Genomic DNA, 13,257 nt, shown 5'->3' with positions numbered 1-13,257 from the left:
TGAGCCCCAGAGCAAAGAAGGGCCTTGTCTAAACTCACACAGCACCAGACCTCAATCTTTGCCTGTCAGACCAGTGTTCTCCTAATAAGCCATAAAACCTCCCATACAACATTGTCAATAGCAACAGGGATTCAGTAAATGTTTGTTGGATGCATTAATTGCTGAACAAGAATAGGACCATAGGGAAGTTCTGGCAGGGGCACAGGGTATGCAAGGGTTTGGGGTGAGAGTGGTATGACGTAGAGGGGAACAATGAGAAGAAACACCCAAGAGTTTATTTTATTTCAGTCACATGAACACATTTGCAGGACAAAAGGCTTCGTTAAACTCCACGCTTTCTGTGGATAAACCTCTGCTTGCCACTGGGTCTAGAAACAATAAATATCCAAAGCACAGAAAGCTTTTTGAAGTTTATTATAAAAATAACTGAAAGGGCCCAACAAAGACCTCCGAGTGCTAAATCCAATCAGGGCCCTGTGGTTGGGGTGTGGGCGGGTGGGGTGAGCAACAGAGTCTCAGTGTTGTCCTGGGAACAGAGTTCGTGAAAGGCTGTCACAGCGCAAGTAGAAAATGTAGCCCTTATAACATCTGAATTCGCCGTATTTAAGGAGCACGGGGCCTGTTTCTGGTGGTTGAGCGTGCAGGGTGTACTGTCTGAGAGCCCTGGACTGGGTTCAATTCTGCCCCATCACTTGGTAGCTTTGTGGTGTTGGGTGAGATACTTGTTCTTCATGGAACCTCAGTTTTTCTTGTATGTGAAATAGAAAAAAAAAAAAAAAAAAAAACCAGGCTCACTGCTACACTGCTATGGTTCAAATGTCCCCTGCAAAATTCATGCTGAAATTTAATTGCCGTTGTGATGGTATGAAGAGGTAAGGCCCTTAGGAGGTGATTAGGTCATGAGGGTTCTCGTGAATGGATTGATGCCATCTTCATGGAAGTGGGTTAGTTATCACAGGGGTAGACTCCTGATGAAAGGATAAGTCCAGCCCCCACCCTCTTTCTGGCTCACGCACTCACCCTTCTGCCTTCCACCTTCCGTGATGGGCTGGTGTAGCACAAGGACCCTCCCCAGATGTCAGCACCATGCTCTTGGACTTCCCAGCCTCTACAACAATGAACCAAATACATTTCTGTTCATTATTAATCTCCCAGTTTTGCATATTTTGTTATAGCAGCAGAAAATAGACTAAGACATTCACTGTAACTTTATTGTTAGATCAGATGTGTCAACATTCAAAAATGTTGGATTTTAGAAAAGTTGTATGGTGCACAACAGTATATTAGGGAATACTCAGTGGATTCTGGGCAGACCCTGTAATCAAACATATTAATATTTCTCAGGGGAACATATAGATATTTACAGGAAATGGGCTAATTAAGACTGTAAATAGCCTCACATCACTTCGGTCCAGGACTTGCCACCAAGTGAGTCATAAACATCTTTCAGTTGTCAGAGGTTCTTGAGTTTTTGGAAGTGGGCTAAGGTATCAAGTACCTGAGATAGCGGGCACCTCGCCCGGCTGGCAGAAGAGCTGAACGAGATAAAGCACAGCGCTGGGTGTGGGGTGGCCCAGCTGGCGCTAGTGTGACTTCCCTTCCGCTCCCCTAGGAGGATGCCCCGAGTCGGCTTCCCTTCCCCACCCGAGGAAAGCCCTAGTCCCCGGCTGTCCCATGCACCTGATGCCTGTCTTCTCTCTAAAGCCAAGGTCTCACCCACCACCTGATGCTCCCCAGCACCAAAGACCTCTGCATTCCCCTGAGGACCGAAGTGGGGACCTGCTGGGTTCCAGAATTCTGTGAAGACCACCCTCACTTGGTGGAGCCCAGACACCCTCCACTCCTTCTGCCTGCTTTCTTGAAGGACCACCGGGGTTTCTACCCAGCTCTGCAGGCTTCTCCACGGGAAGCCAAGTCGGGCCAGGGGTGGCAGAGTCGGGCTGCTCTGTCAAGGACAAGACCATCATGACTGACCTTTTATCACACCACACAAGAACCAGATATGGGGCGGGACAAGGACGCAATGGCAAGTCACCTGGAGCATGGAGGGAGGCCCTAGCACCTCCCTCACCTCACCCTCACCCTGGCCCTGCTCAGATACGTGGCTATAAGGCCAGCACAGAGAGTTTAACTAGGAAAAGGTGGCAGCCAAAATGTCAAAATGTCGTCCAGGACCCCAATCCCCGAGGCCTCGATGGGGCTGGAAGGTCCACTCCCAAGGCAGCTCAGTCCTGGCTGGCAAGCTGTGGCTGACTGTTGGCAGGAGGCCTCAGTTCCTCTCATGTGGGCCTCCAGGTTGTCCAAGTGTCCTCCTGACATGGGGGCGGGTTCCCCAGAGGGAGCCCCCCAAGAGACCAATGCAGAAGCTGCAATGCCTTTTATCACCTAATCTCAGAAGTCACACACAAGGGTCTAATCCATGTGGGAGGGAACTGACTGCACAGGGGAATGAGTGCCATGATGTGAGGCTCATGGGGACCTCCCCAGACACTTGCAACCCTGGTCTGCCCTCTGGCCCCCAGTAATTCACATCCTTCTTACATTAAAATTAGCAGACTCCCAGGTCTTCCGATGCTCCCAAGATGTCATCCCATCACAGCATCAGCTTGAGGTCCACGACCCTATCATTTAAATCCAGTGTAGGTGTAGATGACACTCCTGTGATGTAGTTCCTCAAGTAAAGCTCCTTGAGTAAAGTTGGTCTCATCCTGAAAACTATAAACTAAAGATGTAAATTATCGGCACCCCCATACCCCCAGCTTGCAAGGGTGGGACAGGCACAGCTCCGTTGCTCTAGATTCCCACTCCTCATTCAGAAAGGGCGAAAGCAGGAGGCACGTAGGAGTCACTGGTCCATAGCAATTCTGAAATCCAGCAGAGCAGATGTTGGTGGTTTCCTGATTAGGTCTCAGACCTGCCCCTGCTCAGGAATGATGCTCCGGGTTCCTGCAGTGCTGCCTGGAACTCTCATTGCCAGATCACCCAGTTCAGCAGGAACATTTCTATTTTCCAGATGATCACAGTGACACCGCTGAACTTTTTACTGCTATATTACAACAACAACAACAACAACAACAAAACCCTTTCATCCAGTTTCCAGTAACATTTCCTCACTTTCTTTTAAGCTCTTACCACATCCTCAATGTGGCCTTCGGGCTTCTGCAAACAGTCTGTTGCAATCCCTTTAACCTCTCAGTCACCCTCCCCTCCCAGTGTCTGTCACGCCGAGTCCCAGAGCCACTCCCACCTTTGCTACCGTACCACCCACCACACTTCCAGGCACTTAGATCGGCACTAGCTGTCTGTTGCCATATAGAAAATATTCCAACACTAAGAGACTTAAAACAACAGCAATCATTTATTCTCTCCTACAGTTCCTGAGGGTCCGGAGTCTGGGAGTGGCTCGGCTGGGCAGTTCCGATTCGGGATGTGTCATGAGGTTGCAGACACACAGCTTGAGCCACGGTCATCTGAAGGCTCGACTGGAGCTGAAGGATCCTTTTCCAAGGTGGCTCGTTCACATGGCTGGTGAGCTGGAGCCACCCAAGGGCTTAAGTTCCTCACTATGGGGGCCTTCTAACAGGGCCACCTGACTGCCATCACAACACACCCCCAATGAGGGAAGTAATCATCATCTTACACAAACACATATAAAATCACAGCTGAGATGAGCACAATACGAAAGATGGGTTTTTTTGCTCATAAGGGTACAAGTAAAGCAAGGAAGTCATGGAAGACTTCCCAAGGAGGTGATGCCTGGGCTGAGCTCTGGGGGATGAGCTCTTCCAACCAGGCATACAGAGGACGGGAGGGTGTTGCAGGAACAGGGACCAACATGTGCTAAGGCTCTGGAGTAGGAAACAATATAAATCATTCTAGAACCTAAATGAAGGCCAGTGAGGCTGTGAACAGAATAAGAGCGGGGTCAGGTTGTTGGGGGATTCGGCTGGAGAAGTGGAGAGGGAAGAGCCAGACAAGAAGACAGGACGCAACATCCAGCCCTTTGCATTTGTGTCACGGACAAAACATCTCAACATAGCTTTTTACATACTCCCATTTCAACTTTTACGTCCTAAGTAACAATGCCACCACCTTACCGTGAGCACACTGGAACTCAGTAGGGCTAAGCAAATAGGTTCAAGTCACATTGCAAGACTGAGACTAAGGTTAGGCTTATTTTCTCACTAAAGACCCACATTATGCCACCTCTCCAAAGAGAAAGCACCCCTTCCTAACTTCTCTTTTCCTGTTTATATGCTTCTCCGGGGTCACCAGTGTTTCTTTACTAACCATGGTTGCTCTCACGGAGATGGACACAATTCCCTGTCATAGAAAGCTTCCCTCTCTCCCTGCTCACATCTCCCCTTAGCCTTCCTGCCCCGCATCCTGCCCTCAGCTAGCACCAGGGGCTGCACTTCCATCAGGAGTAACAGGTCAGGCAAGCTCGGAGCCCACGGCACAGGCGGTCACCTGGCTTCCTCCATCTCCACTCCAGATGTGTCCCCAGCAGTCCCCAGGGCTTCCGGAAACCCAGGCAGGGCTACCTTCGGAGCCCACGCAAGCAGAGCAGTGTGCCCTTTTTAACTGGCTCTCGGCTGAGGCGCCAGGCTAAGGCAGTCCCACTGCCCCGCGTGCACGGCCGGCATGGGCGCCCCGGAGCTCCTCCACGGAACCCTGCGAGCGGGTAAGAGGCGACTGCAAACAGGGCAGAAGGAGACACCTGGCTTTGCCGCCTGCCCCTCACTGGGTCTGTGGCCATTACGAAGCAGAGAGAGAAGAACCCACTTTCATTTTCCTCCCGTAAGGGAACACTGAGGCTGCTCTAGGCGGTGCCGGCCCTGCGTCCCCTTAGCCAGGGGCACCGGCGCTGCCGAGGGACTCGCAGCATCAGGCCTGGCCCCTCTACCGAGTCGTCCGGTTCTCATTTCCGACACTCCCACAGGTGAGGAAGTGCCTTCCTGTGCTGCTGCTGCAAAGCATACTTCTCTCCTTTCCACTAAGGCGGAACCTCTTTTCTGCGCCTGTGTGTTAATTAGCCATTTTCCAACTGCTGTCCCTTCGATGACTCCAGCCGCTCCGTCCCCCGACGCAGGGCAGCCTCTCCAGGGGTGTCTGGCGCTGGGGTGCGGCAGAGCCTCCCACTGTCTGCACACTGTCACGCAGCCTGATGGCTGGGCACTGGCCAACCCTGGGGTGTCTGATGTTACACAGAAGTGTCATGTTGGCACAGCTGGCGGGGACCCGCTTTAAGTGTGGGGTCAAAGGCCGTCCGCGCCGACAGCGGGTAAGGCCAGCACCGCCGAGGGCATGCGGACGGTCTTCGGAACCGCGGCCTCGTGCATGCACAGTGCACAGTGCGGGCAGACTGTGAGCCCTCCAGAGAAGCCACTTACACGCTGGTCTTCCAGCCAGAGCAGGAGCAGAGCCTGGGCATTCTCTGCACTCGGCACTGAGGACCGAGCTGACCAGGACGAGGCTGAGGTGGGTGAGGGGCCAGGGTGCAAAACCTGAGCAGGCACTGGCAGGGCCAGCCCGCGCTGCACACTCAGGTGGGCGCCTCCCTAAAGCTTGCGCCTGGGCACCCCTGCCTCACGCTGGCCCCAGAGGAGTAGGGACAGTCCCCTTGTCCATGAGAATGCAGGCTTCTCTCAGCAGTCAGCGAGGAGGGAACGCTGACCGGAACAGAACCCACTCCACCTCCTCTGTGGCTCTCTGTGTGTCGTGACCTGTCTGCCGTTCTAAATCCAGGGTGTCCACTGCATCGGTTCAGTGATTCTTACACGGGCCTCCGGTTGTCTACATAAAATCCTGTGTGAGTTACCAGGAAACAGAAACCAGTGTGGCTGTTTTCAACAGAAAGAGATTTAATACAGGGATTTTTTAAAAAATATATTTAAAAAAAAAATAAAAACAAAAAAAATTGGAAGGACTGGAGCATCAGGCTCATGCCTGGGCCTCCAGGAATATCTCTCCAACACCACAAAACTGACCCACCAGGGGAGCTGCGCCCCAACACGGCCAGGACTGTGGGCAGCCAGGAGGCCCTACTCCGCCCAGGGACACAGCCGCTTAGCTGTGGTCCAGGGATCCGGAGCCAGGGGCCAGGATCCTAAAGCCATCACAGCTGCTTTCCTCGCCTCCGACAGGCTGGGCTTGGATGCTGAAACACGGGGGCGGATGGGCCCACATCTCCCATCCCTGACTGCTCACAGCAACAGGAAGATAGCCCACACCTCACTTCTGCTTCACACCCCAGCTCGGCGGCATCCGGCAGAACAACACTTACCGGCAGCGCCAGCTGCAAGGGAATCCGAGAAATGTCGTTTTTATCTTTCCAACCGTGTAGTACAGGAAGACTGAGAAAGAGGTGAGAATTGATGCTGAGGACCAGCAGACAATACCTTTGAACCTGAGTCCCAGGTTCAAGGTCTTCTGCAGGAGAGTGAAGAGAAACTAGGAGAACTTGATCTGATGACAGGCATACCTGTACTTCATGTTCCTGTACTTCACTTTATTTCACTTCACAAATACTGTGTTTTTTACAAACTGAAGGTTTGTGGCAACCCTGCACCAAACAAGTCTATCAAACTTTTTTATTATTATCACGTCTATTATAGTGATCTGTGATCAGTGGTCTTTGATGTTACCATTATAATTATTTTGGGACACCACAAACCGTGCACATATGTGCTGACGAACTGAGTCAATGAGTGTTGTGTGTGTCCTGACTACAACACTGACCAGCTGTTCCCCTGTCTCTCTCCCCCTCCTTGGGCCTCCCTAGTCCTTGAGATGCCACAATATTGAAATTAGGCCAATTAATAACCCTATAATGGCCCCTAAGTGTTCAAGTGAAAAGATGAGTCACCCAACTCTCACTCCAAATCAAAAGCAAGAAATGATTCCGTTCAGAGCGGAAAGCAGCTGAAAGCCAAGGTAGACCAAAAGCTGGGCCTCTTGATCCAGATGCTTAGCCAGGGTGGGAATGCAAAGGAAAAGTTCCTGAGCAAATTGCAAGTGCTGCCCCAGTGAACATGTGAATGATGAGACAGCGAAACAGCCTTATTACTGATAGGGAGAAGGTGTTAGTGATCTGGATGGCAGATCAAACCAGCCGTGACCTTCCCTTAAGCCAAAGCCTAATCCAGAGCAAGACCCTTATTCTCTTCAATTCTATGAACCTGAGAGAGGCAAGGAAGGTGCAGAAGAAAACTTGGAAGCTAACAGAGATTGGTTAATGAGGTTTAAGTAAAGAAGCCATCTCCATCACATAAAGGTGCAAGATAAAACAGCAAGGGCTGACTGATGTAGAAGCTGAAACAAGTTTTCCAGAAGATCTAGCTAAAATCGTTGATGAAGGTGGATACAAATTTTTGAGGTAGAGAAAATAGCTTTCTATTGGAAGAAGACACCATCTAGGACTTTAATAGCTAGAGAAGAGAAGTCAATGCCTGGCTTCAAAACTTCAAAGGACAGGCTGACTCTCTTGGTAGGGACTAATGCAGCTGGTGACTTTAAGTTGAAGCCAATGTTCCTTTATTGTTCCACAAATCCTAAGGCCCTGAATAATTATGCTAAATATACTCTGCCTGGGCTCTATCCGTGGAAAAACAAAGCCTGGATGATAGCACATCTGTTTACAGCATGGTTTACTGAATATTTTAAGCCCGCTGTTGAGACCTACTGCTCAGAATAAAGATTCGTTTCAAAATATTACTAATCATTGACAATGTACCCAGTCACCCAAAAGTTCTAATCTAGATGTATAAGATTAATGTTGTTTTCATGCCTGCTAACACAATATCCATTCTCAGCCCATGGATCAAGGAGAAATTTTAACTTTCAAGTATTACTATTTAAGAAATACATTTAGCAAGGACACAGTTGCCAGAGATAGTGATTCCTCTGATGGATCTGGGCAAAGTAAATTGAAACCTTTCTGGAAAGGATTCACTATTCAAGATGCCATTAAGAACATTTGTGACTCACGGGAAGAGGTCAACATTTCAACATGAACAGGAGTTGGGAAGAAGTTGATCCCAACCCTCATGGATGACTTTGAGGGGTTTAAGACTTCAGTGCAGGATGGAGCTGCAGATGTGGTGGAAATAGCAAGAGGAATAGCATTAGAAGTGAAGCCTGAAGATGTAACTGAATTGCTGTAATTTCATGATGAAACTTCAGTAGATGAAGAGTTGATTCTATAGATGAGAAAAGAAAGTGGTTTCTTGAGGTAGAATCTGCCCCTGGAGAAGATGCTGTGAACATTGTTGAAATGACAACAAAGGATTTGGAACAGCACATAAACTCCACTGGTAAAGCAGCAGCCAGGGTTGAGAGGACTGACTTTTGCAAGAAGTTCTACCGTGGGTAGAATGCTGTCAAACAGCGTCGCGTGCTACAGAGGAATCTCTTGTGAAAAGAAGAGTCAATTGAGGCAGCAAACTCCATTGTTCTTATATTTTAAGAAATTTCCACAGCACCCCAACCCTCAGCAACCACCACCCTGATCAGTCAGAAGCCATTGACCTTGAAGCAAGGTCCTCCACCAGCAAAAAGATTGTGACCTACTGAAAGCCCAAATGATCATTAGCATTTTTTAGCAATAATGTATTTTTAATTAAGATAGGTACACTGTATTTTTAGAAATAATGCTATTGCATACTTAATAGACTATAGCATAGTCTAAACATATTTTTATGCACTGGAAAACTAAAAAATACGTTTGATTCACTTTTTTGCAATATCCATTTTATTGTGGTGGCCTGGAACCCAGCCTGCAACACCTCCAAGTTACATGCCTAGAATGATATTGCTCAACGTGGGCAAATCTGGCCAAGGAGCACCTTGCTGCCCCACCTCACAGGCCGCCCCTTACCAGGTGGCTCAGAGACCACCAGGGGCCCAGGACTCCTCATTCATAAGCCCTGAAGCAGCTGCAGGAGATGAAGCAGTACAGGGCAGGATGTGCCTAAACCCTGCCTCCCTCTACCGATCCAGACCCCAGGATCGAAGAGACTGAAACTATAGATACATGATAAGTCTCATGGATCTGCCTTCCTCAAAGTTTTGGTCTTGCTGCTACAACAGTGTGGAATGGCCACCTGGTGAGGCTGTGTCTGCCTCAAGTTCTCCGCTTCACGCTGCCTAAGTGCTCCTCTAGGATCTCTGACAACAAGGTTTGGAAAGAAGTTGGCAGCTGGTCTAATCATTTGGTGGCATATGTCCAGTTCCCCAGTGACAGCTGGAGCCCCCAGCTCCTTTCCAATCTGCACCGAGTTCCCCGCCTGCAGCAGCAGGCCAGCTTGTGCCCGGGGTCCAGCCAACAACCTGCCCCCCAGTCCACTGACCTATCAAGGGAAATTCTCGAAGACAGTTCCCATTCCATGGGCAATTTTGGTGCCCACTGTTAGGACAGAAAATGTCCCCCCCCTTTACTAACGTGTGCACAAACTTAGATACACATATAAATATTTTACACAGAGCTATACAGTCACATATCTGGATGTCTTCGTATACCAACGAGGCCTAAGCAGTTTGGGGGAGCAGTGTTTTAAATGGTGTGCTACACTCGTATCTTCATAAAACTGCACAACGACTTGCCCTCCCCTCTCTGGTCCCCTTCTCATCTCTTCCTCCCACGCCGTTACCTTTCCACAGGTGCAGCTTCCAGCCCAGGTGCGCCACACAGCACATTAGGTATAAACCAAAAGTTGTCATCATGAGAACCGAGCAGGGCAGCTGCACCAGACCCCACGGCTGTTCTCGGGGGAACACAGGTGCCATGGAGACCGTCTCACAAGGCTGTGAGCGCTGGCCTCCCACCAGCCCGCGACTTGTGGTTTCATCTGGATGAGTCAGCCAAGGCGGGGATGTTAAATGAGTCAAGCAGATGTGTGTCAACGCTACTCTAAAGAGAGGGGCCAGCACACGGTGGCCTCGCTCACATCACCCACAAAACTCCTGGCTTTAGATGTACATCCAGCCAGGATCTCTCAACGCCAGCGCTGTTGACATTTGGGACCGGATGACACGGACTGCCCTGTGCGCTGAAAGGTGATTGGCAGCATCCCAGGCCTCTACCCACTGGATGCCAGTAGCGCCCCCAGTCCCTCGGCTGGGACAACCAAGAACATCCCCAGGCATTGCCAAATGTCCCTTGGGAAGCAAACTCATCGCTCATTAAGGACCCGTGCTCCATGTCTACATAGACACGCACTGTGTATACAGAATTATATACATACATACAAACAATTAAATATTTATATGGCCTTATTTTAAGTTGGCATCTGGTATAAACTTTTTGTTCAATCAGCATATGCACAAAACAGAAATGTGACATATTTTCTTCTTTTTCTCTTAAAAATTAATGTCATCTGTGATAATAGTGACATTTGTGATGACTAAATAAATAGAATCATCTTCTATCTTTCTGTAAGGTTGGCATTAAACCAGCAACACGAAGGGTCTGTGGACAGTTAGTTGACTTCCCTGGTCCCTCCCACCACAACGCCTGACTCCTTGAGCCCCGAGAACGCAGGTGGACAAGCAGGTGTCCACTGCACTCCACATTTGCCCCTCTCCAGCCAAGACGTGCAAGAGATCCCAGTGCAAACCAATTCACAGGAGAAAGGAATGACAAGCTCATTCCAGTTATCCGGGATTACTTTCTAAATAGTATATTCACCAGGGTAGGACAGGTTACAGCGCAATAACAAATAACCCCCACAATGGCAGTGGCGTAAGGCATCCAAGGTCCGTGTCTCTCTCGTCTTCATGGCAGTTACCGGCCATGCTCTGTGTTGCTGGTAAGTCATTCTGGGGAGCAGGCTGACTAAGCAACCACAGTGGGGAACACGGGCAAGTACATACCTGGAAATCGGCTGCTCCAACGTGGATGCCACATCTATTCTCATTTCATTGGCCAAATCAAGTCACGTGCTCATGTCTGCATTCAACAGGTGGAAAAGAAGATTCCTCCCGCAGGAGGGTGTGGAGTCCATGAACAGTCATAGTGCTCTGCGTACATGCTTGACTTCCCCACCGAGCGGTCCCTCTGTGCCTCCCAGCACACTCCAGCCCCACCCCACCTGCCCCATGCCAACTCCCCTGTCTCTTCAGCTGGGCATTTTCCAAAGTCCCTCTCCTCTCCCACCCCCAGGTAGAAATAATTTTCACAATCTTCTCTGTTAGCCACCATATCCCTACCCCCTCCCTTTCATCAAAGATAATCTAGAAATAGTTTTTAAACCCAAAGTCCAATTTTAACTGAGGTTGCACTGGTTGCCTTCAAATAATCCTGTGAGGATTTATTTCTCAGGGCTGTTTAAAAAGACAGTCTACATCAGGGTTTCTAGACAATGACGCTCTTGACATTCTAGGCTAGAAAAGTACTTGTTCTGGGGGTGCTGCTGTGTGCAACATAGGATGTTTAGCAGCAACCCTGGCCTTTGCCCACTGGATACCTATAGCACCCCTTAAATATGACAACCAAAAATGTCTTCAGATTGCCAAATATCCCCTGGAAGGAAAGAGACAAAATTGCCCCAAGTTAGAACTACTAGTTTAAAGCAGCCCCAGTCCATTGCTGTTCCTGATTATTCCTTTTTATGCCATGAATCTATGAAGCGCCTACTAAGTGCCCACCTCTTTATCAGCAAACATGCACTGAGTGCCTACACTGTGCCAGACACTGGCTAATAAGGGCTGGAGATGCTGAGATCACATAGGTGTGTCCCCTACCCTCCCGGCAGTCACATACGGTGCAAGAAGCCAGCAGGCATATTACAATATAAGTTCAGGATAATATGATACTTTCGTAGCTCTGTGAACAAATTGCCGTGGGAGACTGAAAGAGAAGCCTTCGGCAGGGACTCAGGGAAGGCTGCACAAAGTTTAAAACTGGGTAAAAACTGAAAAATAACAATGCTTCATGTTCATACTATACTTTGTAGTTTGCGGAGCACTTTCATATAGATTATCTCCCTTAATCCTAAACGTCTTTAGAGATGGTTGTTGCCCTCTCAATTTTATAGATAAGGAAAGTAAGGCTCAAAAAAATTAGATCATGCAACAATTAAGTGGCACAACTGGGACTAGAAGTTGGGTGCCCCAACTCCGCAGTTGGTTCCTCCCATTCCCCTGCAAGAACCGAGGAAGGCCCCGGGGACATGAGCATTATCAGTGCCACAGCAGTATGACCGTGCTCCCCACACCTGTGCACCCAGTCAAAGCTACTTTGGCCTTAAGAAAGATTAGGACTCTTACATCACGAATGTGAAATGCAAAGAGAAAAGAAACAGTCAACTCTTTTTTTTTTTTTTTCAAAATAGATTTTTGGTCCTCATAGCAGAGACAAGTTCTTGAAAGCTAAGGCTTTTGATTTGCAAGAACTGTTTTTTCAGTTCTACAAGCCTAGTTTTAGCATCATCAGAAGTAAAGCTCTGAAGGAATTGGGGCGTAAAGTCCAGATTAGAACAGGATTGCTGGAGAGCCGTACTGCCATGCTGCTGAGATTGGGCAGGGACGACCCACGGGGGCGGGGGCTGGCAGAGGCAGAATTGGGAGCAGCAGAGGGTGCTGCTGATCTTCGAGGCTCGGACAAGGAGTTTCTGGTAGCTCAATCTCAGTGGGAGAGGAAGTAACAGACCCCGAATCTCCGACCAGTTTGAGAAGTGAGAAGGGAGAGGCCTTGGGATGCCCGCAAACCTTGGAGAGGGACCTGTGTCTAGTGGAGGGCCCCAGTGTGGGCGCAGAGAGTCCTCGCCCTCGGCCTGTGCCGGGAGAATCGAAGGGACTCTCCGCACCTGCAGAGAGGGGCGTCACCCGAAAGGCAGAGCCTCCCAGGGAGCTGCGACACTAGGAGACGATGTCATGTGGCATCAGAAGAGAACACTGTGTGTCCCAACTGACGTCAACGAGGAGCGAACACCTGTCCAAAGGCCACACTGGGTGGCAAGTCCCGGCAGACAGCCCGGGAGCAGGTGCTGACGAGGCCTCACTGGGGGGAGGATGCAGGGATGGGCGACTGGGGAGACGGACAACCACGTGTCCGCAAATATCCAGAGACTCGTTCTGATTGGACCGGCCCATGCCACATGCCCAAGCCCGCTGGACCAATCACCGTGGCCGGAAGAGCAGGTGCTGCGTGGGTGCGAGCCGCAGGGCGGAGGCTCCACCGGACCTTGCGTGCCGAAGCGCAGACTTAGGGAAGCGCAGACTTAGGGAAGCGCAGACTTAGGGAAACTCGGGCTCTTG

The 13,257-nt window shown here is 49.7% G+C and overlaps 1 long non-coding RNA gene across 1 annotated transcript; it reads right to left on the bottom strand.

Annotated features, from left to right (window-relative positions):
- Positions 1 to 397: 397 nt before the first annotated feature.
- Positions 398 to 3,024, bottom strand: LOC142871521 (uncharacterized). The gene is made up of 2 exons (XR_012919796.1): positions 2,542 to 3,024; positions 398 to 1,108 (listed from the first exon to the last, which is right to left on the bottom strand). It is a non-coding gene; the product is annotated as an uncharacterized LOC142871521 (long non-coding RNA).
- Positions 3,025 to 13,257: the final 10,233 nt, after the last annotated feature.

Source organism: Microcebus murinus, chromosome 6 (assembly GCF_040939455.1).
Source record: "Microcebus murinus isolate Inina chromosome 6, M.murinus_Inina_mat1.0, whole genome shotgun sequence".
Classification (NCBI taxonomy): domain Eukaryota; kingdom Metazoa; phylum Chordata; class Mammalia; order Primates; family Cheirogaleidae; genus Microcebus; species Microcebus murinus.
The sequence above is the reverse complement of the archived record's forward strand: the minus strand, read 5'-3'. Positions and strand labels throughout refer to the sequence as shown.